The sequence below is a fragment of the Sapajus apella genome, unplaced genomic scaffold (genome assembly GCF_009761245.1).
Source record: "Sapajus apella isolate SASKATOON/1434 unplaced genomic scaffold, GSC_monkey_1.0 scaffold3, whole genome shotgun sequence".
NCBI classification, from domain to species: domain Eukaryota; kingdom Metazoa; phylum Chordata; class Mammalia; order Primates; family Cebidae; genus Sapajus; species Sapajus apella.
Window position 1 is genome coordinate 7,956,229 of NW_022436943.1, and position 12,850 is coordinate 7,969,078.

Consider the following 12,850-nt stretch of genomic DNA (forward strand, 5'->3'; position numbering starts at 1 on the left):
AATATGAGAGCCATATCAGTTTTTGGTTTCTCTTGTAAGACGTTACGCCACATTTCGTGACTTAACACAAATTTATTATCTGGCAGTTCAGAAGTCTGACATAGGTCACTTTGGGCTGAAATAGAGGTAAGGACAGAGCTGCATTCCTTTCTGGAGGCTCTAGGAGAGATTATCAGTTTCCTTGTCTTCTGTGGTTTCTGGAGGCTGCCCACATTCCTTGGTTTATGCACCGCTCCCTAACTTCAAAGCCAGAAACATTGCAGCAATCTGACTTATTCTGTAGTCACATCTCCTTCTGACCACACCTGGAAGGGTTATCTACTTTTGAAGACACATTCAGATAATTCAGGACAATCTCTTCATTTTGAGGTTCTTCATTGAATCATGTCTGCAAAGTCTCTTCTGCAATCCAACTTATTTGTAGCTTATGGGAATTAGGTCTTGGACATCTTTGGATTGGGGGGACATTATTTTACCCACCACAAAAGTGTTAAAAATCTATATTTGAGGCAGTAACATTTATAATTGATATTGTTGTACAAGGTTTAGTCAGTGTGGAGAATAGACTTGAGAGGTTATTTTAGTTAAAAAGTTGTAAATCATAAAAAGATGATATATGGAGAATAAAGAATAGAGTCCACTGTATGGCTATGTGGAGTCTCTGAATAAGAGACAAGAAAATAGATAGATAGATAGGTAGACAGATAGATAGGTAGATCAATTAGTTGTTCCTAAAGAAGAGAACAGAGCATTTGAAAGAAAACTAATTTTAAAAATATAAGAGAAAAACTTTCCTGAGCTGAAAAAGACCTATGAAGGAAGTAAGAGCCTTTTTAATGTAAGGCATGACAACTTAAAGAGACACAATAATCACAAAATTATCAAATTGTGATAATAAAGAAAAAAATGTTTTCCACATCAAGAAAGAAAAAAAAAATAGCATGTTATTATCAGGAAATGAAAATTATACGGGCCTCAGACTTCTTTTCTGTAGTATGAAATGCCAGAAAACAATAGAGCAACACGTTTATAGTTAAAAAAAATTCCCAAGCAGTTTGCAATTCTTGTGTGATGGCAACAGAAAACCACTCTTATTGTATACAGTCCATCCCTGATTTATGATGGTTTGGCTTATGATTTTTCAACTTTGTGATGGGTTTATTGGTATGTAATCCTATTAGTTGAAAAGCATCTGGACTTATGATGGTTTGATTTACAGTATTTCATTTTTACTGTGGGTTTATTGGGGTATGAAATGAATTTTCAATTTAAGATATTTTTGACCTATGATGGGTTTATTGGGACGTAATCCCATGGTAAGTTGAGGAGTATCTGTATAAAAGAATCTAAACTACTTCATGTTTGCTTTTGAGGAAAAAGACCTGAAGATACCAGCTTATTATGAGATAATGCAAGATCAACACAAACGCCATTTTGCGTGTGTGTGTGTGTGTGTGTGTGTATAATTGATGGTATATCCCAGGTTTTAAATAATTTGTTTAAATCTAGTTAAAAATTGGCTGCTAATTAAAAAATCATTTGCATGAGAAAATATATATTATAAAAATTAATTCAAAAACAAAAACCTAGATTTAAATAAAATTTTGTGAACTTCTGACTTATTTACGTCAGAGAGGAAACTTGATAATTCAAGAGTATAAATGGATATAAAAAGTATCCCTAAACCATTGATTAGCAAACTTTGACCAGCAGGCCAGATCTGACTCACTGTCTGCATCCTATGATCCGTGAGCTTGAAATGGTTTGTACATGTTTAAATGGTTGAAAAATCAAAAGGATAATGACATTTTGTTACATGTGAAAATTATGTAAAATTCAAATTTAATTGTTTATTAATAAAGTTTTATTGGATCACAATCACACTCATTTGTTTACATATTGTCTATGACTGCTTTTACAGTACAATACAATATAGCAGAGTTGTGTAATTGTCACAGAGCCATACATGGAGGCACTTTCATTGGCCTGCTCTGAATCTCAGCACGCTAAAATCACAGTCTCATTGTTATAATTTGATTTTCCTTCTTGACATGCAAAGCCTAAAATATATATATCTACAAAACAGAATAAGTTTTTCAACTCATGACCTGAATTGTAAACCTTAGTGTACTTTTCTTTTCAGTTCAAGGGACTCAGATTTATTCAATTTTTGATGAATAAATGTTTGACTTACCCCAGCATCTCTTTGGTTTTATATGGTTAAGATTAACCTCAAAAATCTATCATTATTTGCATTTTATAATCCACATCTTCACTTTTCCATCTCTATTCCATAAATGAAACAAAATTCATGTAAATATTTTATAATATTTTTCCAAAGATGAAAATCAGGTAATATTTCAATATTATAATAAGAAACAATGGGTACTATTATATGCGAAAATTCTAGATGTTTTTGGAGATAAGTAGGTACAATATTTAATAAGTGAGTTACATATCAATCAGATAACCACAGATTTTTCTGGCAGGCATAGGTGAATTACACAGAGAAAGCATGTAATTAAATGGGGTCTTGAAGAGTACCTATGAATTCAAGTTAGACAAGGTTAGGGCTGAGCAACATTAAAGTAATTATAATACGATTTGTAAAACTATTAAGCTGTAAATGGGGTCTTGTGGTTGGAAAATCAAAAGAACTTTAGGTACTGGAGCCTAATCTAGAGAAAAATAGCTAGAGTTGAGGCAGTATGAACCTGCTAGCCCAGACTGAGAAGGCCCTTATATGACATGCAAAACTATTTTTATCTTGCAGGCAATGAGGATCCATTTCAGGTTTGCAAATGGTAGAGCAACAAGATCGAATTGTTATTTTAAAATGGTTCTGAAACTTTTTCAAATATGGTACCACACTTTCTAAAATTCTTTAATTCTATGATTATACTTTCATGGAATAAAAGTTGTTTTGCAGTATATATAAGTTTTCCTTTAAAGGGGAATATATAAACAATCCCTTAGTTACCCTAGGAACTTACATGGTAGGTAAACTTACGTGAGCAGACTGTTAACTTAAATCATTAAAAATTTTCAGAATATACATATATGTATATTATATATGTATAATGATATAGATATAATATAATATGTATATATAATATATATATGTATAATATACTTTATAAGACGTTACTTATGAAGTAAAAATGTAATCTGTTCTGGCTTCTCCTGGGTAGAGCTGTTTTAAGACAAAACATAATGTATATGTAAATGTTTTAAGACAAAACATAATGTATATGCTTGCACACTGCACCACTTTTATATAGGACTTGCAAAAATTTTATGAAAGCTTGAGATGATAGAAGTTTAGCTATAGACCATTTGAATATATTTAGATTTTCTTTATTTAGTATTTAAAAACAATTTAAAGTAATGCTTAGCATTTCTTCTAATAAAATTAATACATTTGTTTGGAATGCCTGTGTAGAATTTGACTGAAAACATATCTCCTTTGAACCTTGATTTAGAGATATAATGAAAATAGTTATTCAGATGATGTTGTCTCATATTTATGTAGACCTTTATATTTAACACATTATTTTCATTGAAAGATTTTATTTCATTCTTACTTCACATATATATGTGTATATGTATATATGTGTATCTGTATGTATATGCATACATAAACACACATATGTGTATACCTACACACATGTACATATATGTATGTGTATGCACACACATATGTATATGTACATATGCACGTGTACACATGTATGTACATGTACATACAGATACATACATATACATATACACATATATATGATCATATGTACATGTGTATATATACATATACACGTACATATATGTATGTATACACATGTTAAGTAAGAATGAAATAAAATCTTTTAATGAAAAAATATATGTATGTATATGTATGTATACATGTATGTATATGTAAAAGGGCTCTTACTCCATTTTACAGAGGTAGAGTCCATAGTTCAGGTGAATGGTCTGAACATACTCTGATATATAGAGGAAAGAGAGTGAGCTCTATGATCGGATAGATTTGAGTTTAAATCTGTTCCCTGTCAACTTTGCATGCTTGGGTAAATCACTTAATCATTAGGAAACTCAGTTTCCTCAGTTGGGAAATTGTACCTATTATACAAAAATGTTATGAAAATTTATTATATGTGGTGTGCTTACCACAGCGGTTGCCACATTAGTTGCTAGCCAACAAAAGGGTAGTTGCTGAGATTATTACTAATATTAACAATCATCATGAGTAAGGCTCCAACACCCATCATTTGCATTTTCAAAATCCAAAAGTTCTGCAAAATTAAACTTTGTCAAGTTTTTTGCAAACTTAATTGAGACAAAAAACAGATTTGAAATGACATGGGACTATTTACATAATTAATAGGCATAAGATTTTTCTATGAAGTATTAATGTGCTTCCTTTCAGGAGTATTATGTAATTATGGTAGATGGGATTTATTACCTTTTTATAATCTAAAAACATTCAAGTCATATCTGGCCCAAACATTTTAGATGTGGACTGTAGACTTGCATTTTTATGACACTTGTATTTTAATAACCGCTTTATTGAGCTATATTTCACAAGCATAAGATTTATCACTTTAAAGTGTACAATTCAGGAGTTTTTAGCATATTCCAAATGTTGTGCAACTACCTAATTTTAGAACGTTTTCATTATCTAAAATAGAAATTCTGTATCCATTATGTCCATTTCTACCCCTTCTAGACTCCAACCCCTTAAACAATCACTAATCTATTATCTTTCTCTATTGAGCTTCCCCTGTCTGGCTCAATAGAGAAAGATAGAGAAGTTCCATTTCATATAAAGGGAACAATAGAAGTTATGTATTAAGTGGACTTTTGTGACTGACTTCTTTCACTTAGACACATGTTTACAAGGGTCATCCATGTTGCAGCATTACCAATATTTAATTCTTTTTAATATTCCATCGCATAGATATATACTAGATTTTATATACCTATTCATCATGAGTTGTTTCTCCTTTTTGGCTATTAGAATAATGCTGCTATGAACATTCATATGTAAGTTTTTGGGTGGAGATGTTTTCCTTTTTTTTGGGTATATACCTAAGAGTAGAATTGCTGGCCATATGATAACTCTGTGTTTGGATTTTTGAGGAGCTGCCAAACTTTTTCAAAGTGTGGCTGTATCATTTTACTTTTCTACCAGCAATGTATAAAGGTTCCAGTTTCTCCACATCCTCATCTCCACTTGCATTTTTAAAAAAATTGTCATCCTCCTAGGGGTAAAGTGGTATTTCACCATGGTTTTGATCTGAATTTTCCTAATGACAATTATGTTGAGCATCTTTTCCTGTGCTTTCTGGCAATTTGTATGTCTTCTCTGGAAAATCGTTCAAATACTTTGGCCATTTAAAAATTGTATTATTTGATCTTTTATGTTGAGTTGTGAGAGTTCTTTATATATTCTGGGCACTAGACCTTTATCACATATATGGCGTGCAAGTATTTTCTTCTATTCTGTGGACTGCCTTTGCACTTTTTTGGTCATGTTCTTTAAAGCACAAAAGTTTTATTTTAATGGAGTGCAATTTATCTATTTTTTATTTTATTGCGTGTGCTTTTAGTGTTGTATGTAAGAGAATATTTTCTAAATCAAAGTCATAAAGTTTTATTCCCATGTTTTCTTTCAAATGTTTTATAGCTTTAGTCTTTGCATTTAGTTCTGTGATTCATTTTGTATTAAATTTTGTATATGGTGTGAGGTAAGTGTCCAACTTTATTATTTTGTAGCACCTTCGTTAAATGAAAGTGATCATATACTTCCATGATCACTGCAGCAGTGGAAAGGGAGAGTGGCTCATTATGCACTGGTATTTAGTGTTTCATTGGTCAAATAAAAAATATTATTCTTTCATATTATTACTCTTGGATTGTTAGCACTATTTAAAAGTAACCTAAAAATTACTATTTTTAATTATCTCATTAGAATTAGTAAAGCTTGTGTTCCCAAATAATTGGGGTTACATTTTGAGTTGGTATCATGATTAGACAGCAGTTTGAAAATATTTAAATTTGATGCTCTTATCCATATGACAGCAATTGCAATATAAAACTAGACATAACTTCATTGCCTGGCATTTAGTAGGTTTTCAGTAAATATTTAACAAACAGAAATGAATAAATCATGCATTACCTGCTTATTATTCCATGTTGATTTTAAAATGGGCATTTAGAAAGTAACATATATTTTGACATTTATGACTGAATAAATATAATTTTTAAGTCAAACTTGTGCAAATTAAAATAACAGAAAATAATTTTATAGCAGTCTCTTTACATTTATGCCTGACTTTAGAAAACAGTGGAAGCATCTCCTGCTACTTTTCAGATAACTGTTTAAGACACACTAGGTCATGTAAATTTAAATAGATTTTTCTGTTACAGGACTTCTCAGAGCCTTTATTATGAAAATATGCCTTGTTAAAAGGGGCATAATATGCAACATTTTCCAAATATATTGGATATTTGAATAAACAACAGAGTTAGCAAACTAAGAAACACTTTTTGGAAATGTTTTCACTGTGATTTAGATTCGTGGACAACTAGGGAACTGGAGATCATTCATTTACTATTTCTATATACTTTGTTTTGAATTGCAGTAAGAAAAATCACCAACAATATTATTTTTGGTATTTGGAATTGAATTTGCCAGGAATGCAAGTACAGCTACCTAAGTAAAGACCTTTGGCTTTGGAAACATCTTACCCCTTGGCAGCTTTCCAGAGTTTAGACTTGGCAGCATCAAAGACACAACGCAAGGTGTGTTTATTTGATTTAACATTTTGCAAAAGGTGTTTTGATTTGTAGTTTGTTTTCTTTCACTTTGTACTTCTTGCTTTGGGTTGTTTTCTTCTGGCAATGAACCTGGGTTCCAAGCAGAGGTTTTTCTTATGGAAGGCAGTATTACAATAAGGGAATGTTTTTACTTGTATTTATTTTGTGATATTTCAGCAAATCCAAATAAATGAAGTAACATTTATAAAGTTATATACATTTATAACTAATATATTTGTTAAATGTTTAGTATTTTCAATTGCCTGTTAAGATATGTTGCTACATTAAATGCTTGATCTGTCTTGACGTTCAGTACATTATTATACTTTGGTATATTGCAATATTTTGGTAATTATTTATTGGTTTTAATCACTTTTCCTGCATATGAAGTGATGGACAGATAATCATCATAAAATATCATTTATTCAACAATCCTTCTTAGTAAATTGATCCATTCATTTTTCTCATGTATTGTGGAGAGAGGAAATATGACATAAAATAAAATGAAGAATATGGGTCTCTGTTTATCTCTGACCTCATCTCGTCCTGTTCTTTCCCACTCCTCACTCTACTCAAAGCCTTTCAATAGCTCTCCATTTTACACAACATAACATCTAAATAAAGCTTTTAGACTGGCCTAATTGTCTCGACAAGACTTGATCCTTTGTTACTTCTCTAATTTCATCTTTAACTGTTCTCATGGTCATTCACTTGCCCTGGGCATACTGCCTCCTTGTTGTTTTTTGTACATGCCAGGCATTTTCTCATCTCAGAATTTTTGCACTTGCTATTCTTTCTACTACATTGCTCTTCTTCCACATGTAGAAATTGTATGACCAATTTCCTTCCTATTTTTTTTTTTGGTCTTTATTAAAAATTCACCTTCTAAATGGAGTCTTACCTGATGACCATCCAACACTTTATATTCTTTGTTTGCTCTGTAGTTTTTATCACTATCTATTGATCTGTATGTTTACACTTATGTGTCTTCCTTATTATCATTATCCCTCATAAGAATATAAGGCATGTGAAGGCAGGAGTTTTGGTTTGCTCTGTTTGTGCTCTATCTCTAGTAACTGGAGTGGTCCCTGGCTCTTGATGAGTGAATGTAGGAATGATCAGTGAATTCAGTAAATGTTTTTTTAACAACTTACTACAAGCTAGCCACTAAGAGTTCCTACCTCAGGAGTATAGTTTAACAAAGGAAGTGGATAATTCCAGCAGCCATTTTACTATAGTGTTGTGTTATAATAAAAGTATGAGTAGAATGCTGTCATCACTTGGAGAAGCAGCATTTAAATCAGACAATGTTGTACTTGTGAAAGGCTTCTGGAGAAAAGTAACATTTGTATCGGTAAGAGGAGCTGAGGTTACACTGTAGAAACAAGCAAGCTCAAATTTCAATGTCTTAACACAACACACAGACTAAATACCCAAAATGAGTTGGTAAGAAATTGAAGGTTTTGTCTGAATATACTTCCATGATCACTGCAGCAGTGGGAAGGACGAGTGGTTCATTATGCACTGGTATTTAGTGTTTCGCTAGTCAAAGCAAATTACTAAATTTTGAATGTGGAACTATGAAGTGCAGTATTGCCCTCTATGCAGCAGGAAAGCAGAATTGTAAGTTTAATGAGTTGAATTAATGACTGCTATACCTTTGTACTGATGTAAAGAAGTATAAGATATCCAGGTAAGAGGTATTTAAAAGCATTTTCAGATGATATACCTAGGTGTAGTTTTTTTTTTTTTTCCTTGACATTTATCCTTTTTGGGTGGTTTCTGAGCTTCTTGGATCTATGGTTAGGTGTCTGAATTTACTCTTAATCATTATTGTTTCAAATATTTCTTCTGTTCCCATCTCTTTTTCTTCATCTTCTGATATTCCCATTATATGTATATTATACCTTTTAGAGTTGTACCACAATTTTTGGGTATTTTGTTCTGTGTGTGTGTGTGCGTGTTTTCTGGTTTTGGAGGTTTCTATTGATTTATCTCAAGCTCAGAGAGTCTTTCCTCAGCTAGTGTTCAATCTGTGAATAAGCTCATCAAAGGCACTCTTCATTTCTGCTATTCCTTTTTTGATCACCAGCATTTCTTTCGGTTCCTTCTTAAGATTTCCATCTCTTTGCTTACATTGTCCATCTGTTATTATAGGATGTCTACTTTATCCATTAGAGCCCTTAATATATTAATCATACTTGTCTTAAGTTTCCAGTTTGATAATTTCCACATCCCTGCCATGTCTGGTTCTGATGCTTGCATATCTCTTCAAATTCTGTGGGGTTTTTTTGCCTTATAGTATGCCTTGTTATTTTTTCTTGATAGCCAGATGTGATGAACTGAGTAAAAGGAACTGCTGTAAATAGGCCTCTAGTAACATGGTGGTAAAGTATGGGGTGACAGGGTGCACTCTGTAGTCTTATTATTAGGTCTTAATCATTTAGGGAATATTGGCTTTTGGACTGTGAACTTTGCAAGTATTTCTCAGTTATTTTTCCCCCTTTACTGAAGACAGGATGGCAAGAGTGGGCTGGAGTTGAGTATTTCTCTTCTTCCACATGGAAAGCTGGAGTGGGCTAGAGTTGGGGGTTTCCCTTTCCCCAGGTCAGTTAGGCTCTGAAAGTACCCAGCAAGTTACCTCTGATTAACTAGTTTCTCCTGAGGACAGACCTTGTTAAGAACAGGCTGTAGTGAATTTTAAAATGGTTCCTTTTCCCCTCCCTGTGGATTTTTCTCAGATATTTACTGTGAGAAGCTAGTCGAACTCTTGGGGGTAAAACAGAGTGTGGGAGTCCTTTCTGTCTTGGTTCAGACAAGTTATTTAGTTCAGACTTTTTCATCCTGAGCCTCCAGAAACTTGTCAATTACAGTTCAGGTTTTTCTACCACAGCACTGGTTCCTGTGACACTTCCTACTCATGGGTTTCTGTCTGGTAAGCTGTGACTCTCTGCATTTGCCTCTTTCTCCAATCTTGAGGGTCAGACTTGTGCTCTGTGTGTGTCCTCATTTTTCTTAAGAATTCAAAAAGAATGCTCACTTTCCAGTCTGTTTAACTTTTTACTTGGAAAAGGGATGGAGCGGTGACTTCCAAGCTCCTTACATAGAGAAATAGAAACTGGAAATAGATTTTTTAGTAAAAATTTTTCAGTTGGCCCTCCTTATCAAGGGGTTCTGCATCCATGAATTCAGCCACTTGTACATCAAAAATACTCAGGAAAAGAAAAAACCAATAAAAATAACTATGTAGGCCGGGCGCGGTGGCTCAAGCCTGTAATCCCAGCACTGTGGGAGGCCGAGGCGGGTGGATCACGAGGTCAAGAGATCGAGACCATCCTGGTCAACATGGTGAAACCCCGTCTCTACTAAAAATACAAAAAATTAGCTGGGCATGGTGGCGTGTGCCTATAATCCCAGCGACTCAGGAGGCTGAGGCAGGAGAATTGCCTGAACCCGGGAGGCGGAGGTTGCGGTGAGCCGAGATCGCGCCATTGCACTCCAGCCTGGGTAACAAGAGCGAAACCCCGTCTCAAAAAAAAAAAAAAAAAAAAAAAATAACTATGCAACAATAAAAAATAATAGAAAAATATAGTAAAACAATTTTTACATGGCTTTTATATTGTATTAAATGTTATACATAACCTAAAGATGATTTAAAGAATGTAGGAGAGTGTACAACATAGTTTAATGCAAATGCTACAGCATTTTATATAAGGGATTCCAGCACCTGTGGATTTTGGTTTCTACAGGAGTCCTGGAACCAATTTCCCTATGGCTATGAAGGGAGACCTGTATAATGTTACATGAAAGCTTAATATTCAAAAAGAAAATAGAAAAGTAGAATATTTATATAATTTTTCTTAACGGTTTTTGGAAGATATGGTCAGAATGTACTATAAGGGCTTTTCTAAAATTGTATTTCTTGTTTGCCATTATGTGTTAGACCTAGGGTTATTTTAAATATTTGAGATGCTAAACTTATCGTTGAAAATTAAAGGCTTGAGGCCTTTACGGCAGAACCAGTTTTATCTAAAGTCAGGCTATTGCTCTAATAGGAGGAACAGTATTGACCTGCATAATGCAAGTAGTGGATATATAAGAGGAATTGTGACTTACAGACTTAGTAGAAAAAAACATCAAGAAGTTTATAACTCCTGAAGAGAATACGGAATAAAGAACTGTGGAAGTGTTTACCTGGGAAATTTTTTCTTAAAAATTTGGATAATTTGGAACTTCCTATAATGATTAGAGATTCAGTTGCCAGCTTTAAAAATGGGGACTAGTGTGCAAGCCTTTTTGTGCTCACAAGTTTTACATTTTAGAAAGTAAACATTTTGAATACTCATTATTTACATACACTAGGTATGTAAATACATACATATTGTGAGACTAGGTTCTCACAGTAAGTATCTGAGAAAAATTCCTTGGGGGAGGGGAAAAGGAACCATTTTGAAATATGCCACACCACTCTGTTCTTCTTAACAAGGTCTGTCCTGAGGAGAGACTTGGGTATGTAAAAATATTTACTCTCTAAATGTAACTGTTACATTTAGAATGTAACTGTTACTCTGTTAATCCAGAGTTTCAAACATGTGTGAACAAGATAGCGTATATAATTTGGCATTTTTAAAGTTATCCAAAAATACTTTCGTTGAAGCCACTTAGCTGATTATAGAAGATATTTAAAAGATTATAGCAGAAACTGTAGATTGTATGTGTGATTAAGTTGTTATACACTTAGGTACTCTGAGGCCATTCTTATATCCTAAGAACATTAAATAAATGGAGCTCAAAAAAGAGCGTGAGATAATCAAGTTTATGTTTTGTTTTGTTTTGTTTTACTATTTGGACTGCATACTGTCTCATAGTATTCTATTAAATCAGCATGATATGATGTTGACAACATTTATTTAGCACCTACTATGTGATAAACGCTTAATATAAATTAACTGTTTAACTATTACAACATAGCCATATGAGGTAGGTATTCTTATGAGATATTCTTACTGTACTCATTTTGAAAATGGGAAATAATCCTATCTTAGTAAACTACCCAAAAGGGCCAAAATCAGAAAAGAAACAAATAGGGAAGAGTTAACCCATCCTTTATCAGGCTCAGATTTTCATAAAATATAGCATCAATTGTTTCTGGATAAAGAAAATGTGGCACATATACACCATGGAATACTATGCAGCCATAAAAAATGATGAGTTCATGTCCTTTGCTGGGATATGGATGAATCTGGAAACCATCATTCTCAGCAAACTGACACAAGAACAGAAAACCAAACACCACATGTTCTCACTCATAAGTGGGTATTGAACAATGAGAACACACAGACACAGGGAGGGGAACATCACACACTGGGGCCTGTCATGGGGTGGGGGCACTAGAGGAGGCATAGCAGTGAGCACAGGGTTTGGGGAGGGATTACATTAGGAGAATACCTAATGTAGATGATGGGGGGATGGATGCAGCAAATCACCATGGCATGTGTATACCTGTGTAACAAACGTGCATGATCTGCACATGTACCTCAGAACTTAAAGTATAATTAAAAAAATAAAGAATTCCTAATAAAAAAATTAAAAAATGAAACATAGCATTAAAATAAAACCTTAGACAAATTAAATTTAACAAGTTTAACTGAGCAAAGAATGATTCTCTAATCAGAAAGCTTCTCAAGCCAGAGCAGGCTGAGAGAGAGACCAGCACAACCACGTAGTAAAGATTTATCGACAGAGAAAGGGAAGTTAATGGACAGAAAACAGAAATTAGGTACAGAAACAGCCAGATTGATCACAACTTGGTGTTTGCCTCATTTGATCCTGGTTTGAACAGTTGGCCACCTTTGGCCAAAACTCAGTGAGTGGCACAAAAGTCGATTGCAGTCTGTTTACAAACGGAAAGGTTACAGTTTACTGTGCACAGAGAGCCTGGGTTACAGTTTACTGTGCACAGAGAAACCATTAGGTCAAATTTAGAATATATAAGGAGGCATCATTGGGCTAAACTTAATTTAGCAATTGTTTA

The 12,850-nt window shown here is 33.5% G+C and overlaps 1 protein-coding gene across 8 annotated transcripts in view; it reads left to right on the forward strand.

The window, feature by feature from the left end:
* The window catches only part of TRIQK (triple QxxK/R motif containing), a 250,075-nt gene that overhangs the window by 180,398 nt on the left and 56,827 nt on the right, over positions 1-12,850 (forward strand). For 6 of the 8 annotated variants that reach the window (XM_032249383.1, XM_032249372.1, XM_032249352.1 and 3 more), the window contains exon 2: positions 6,642-6,801. The exons of the other annotated variants lie outside the window; for them this stretch is intronic. The gene's annotated coding sequence lies outside the window, so the exon portion shown is untranslated. The remainder of the gene's footprint in view (positions 1-6,641; positions 6,802-12,850) is intronic. 8 annotated transcript variants of the gene reach the window in all.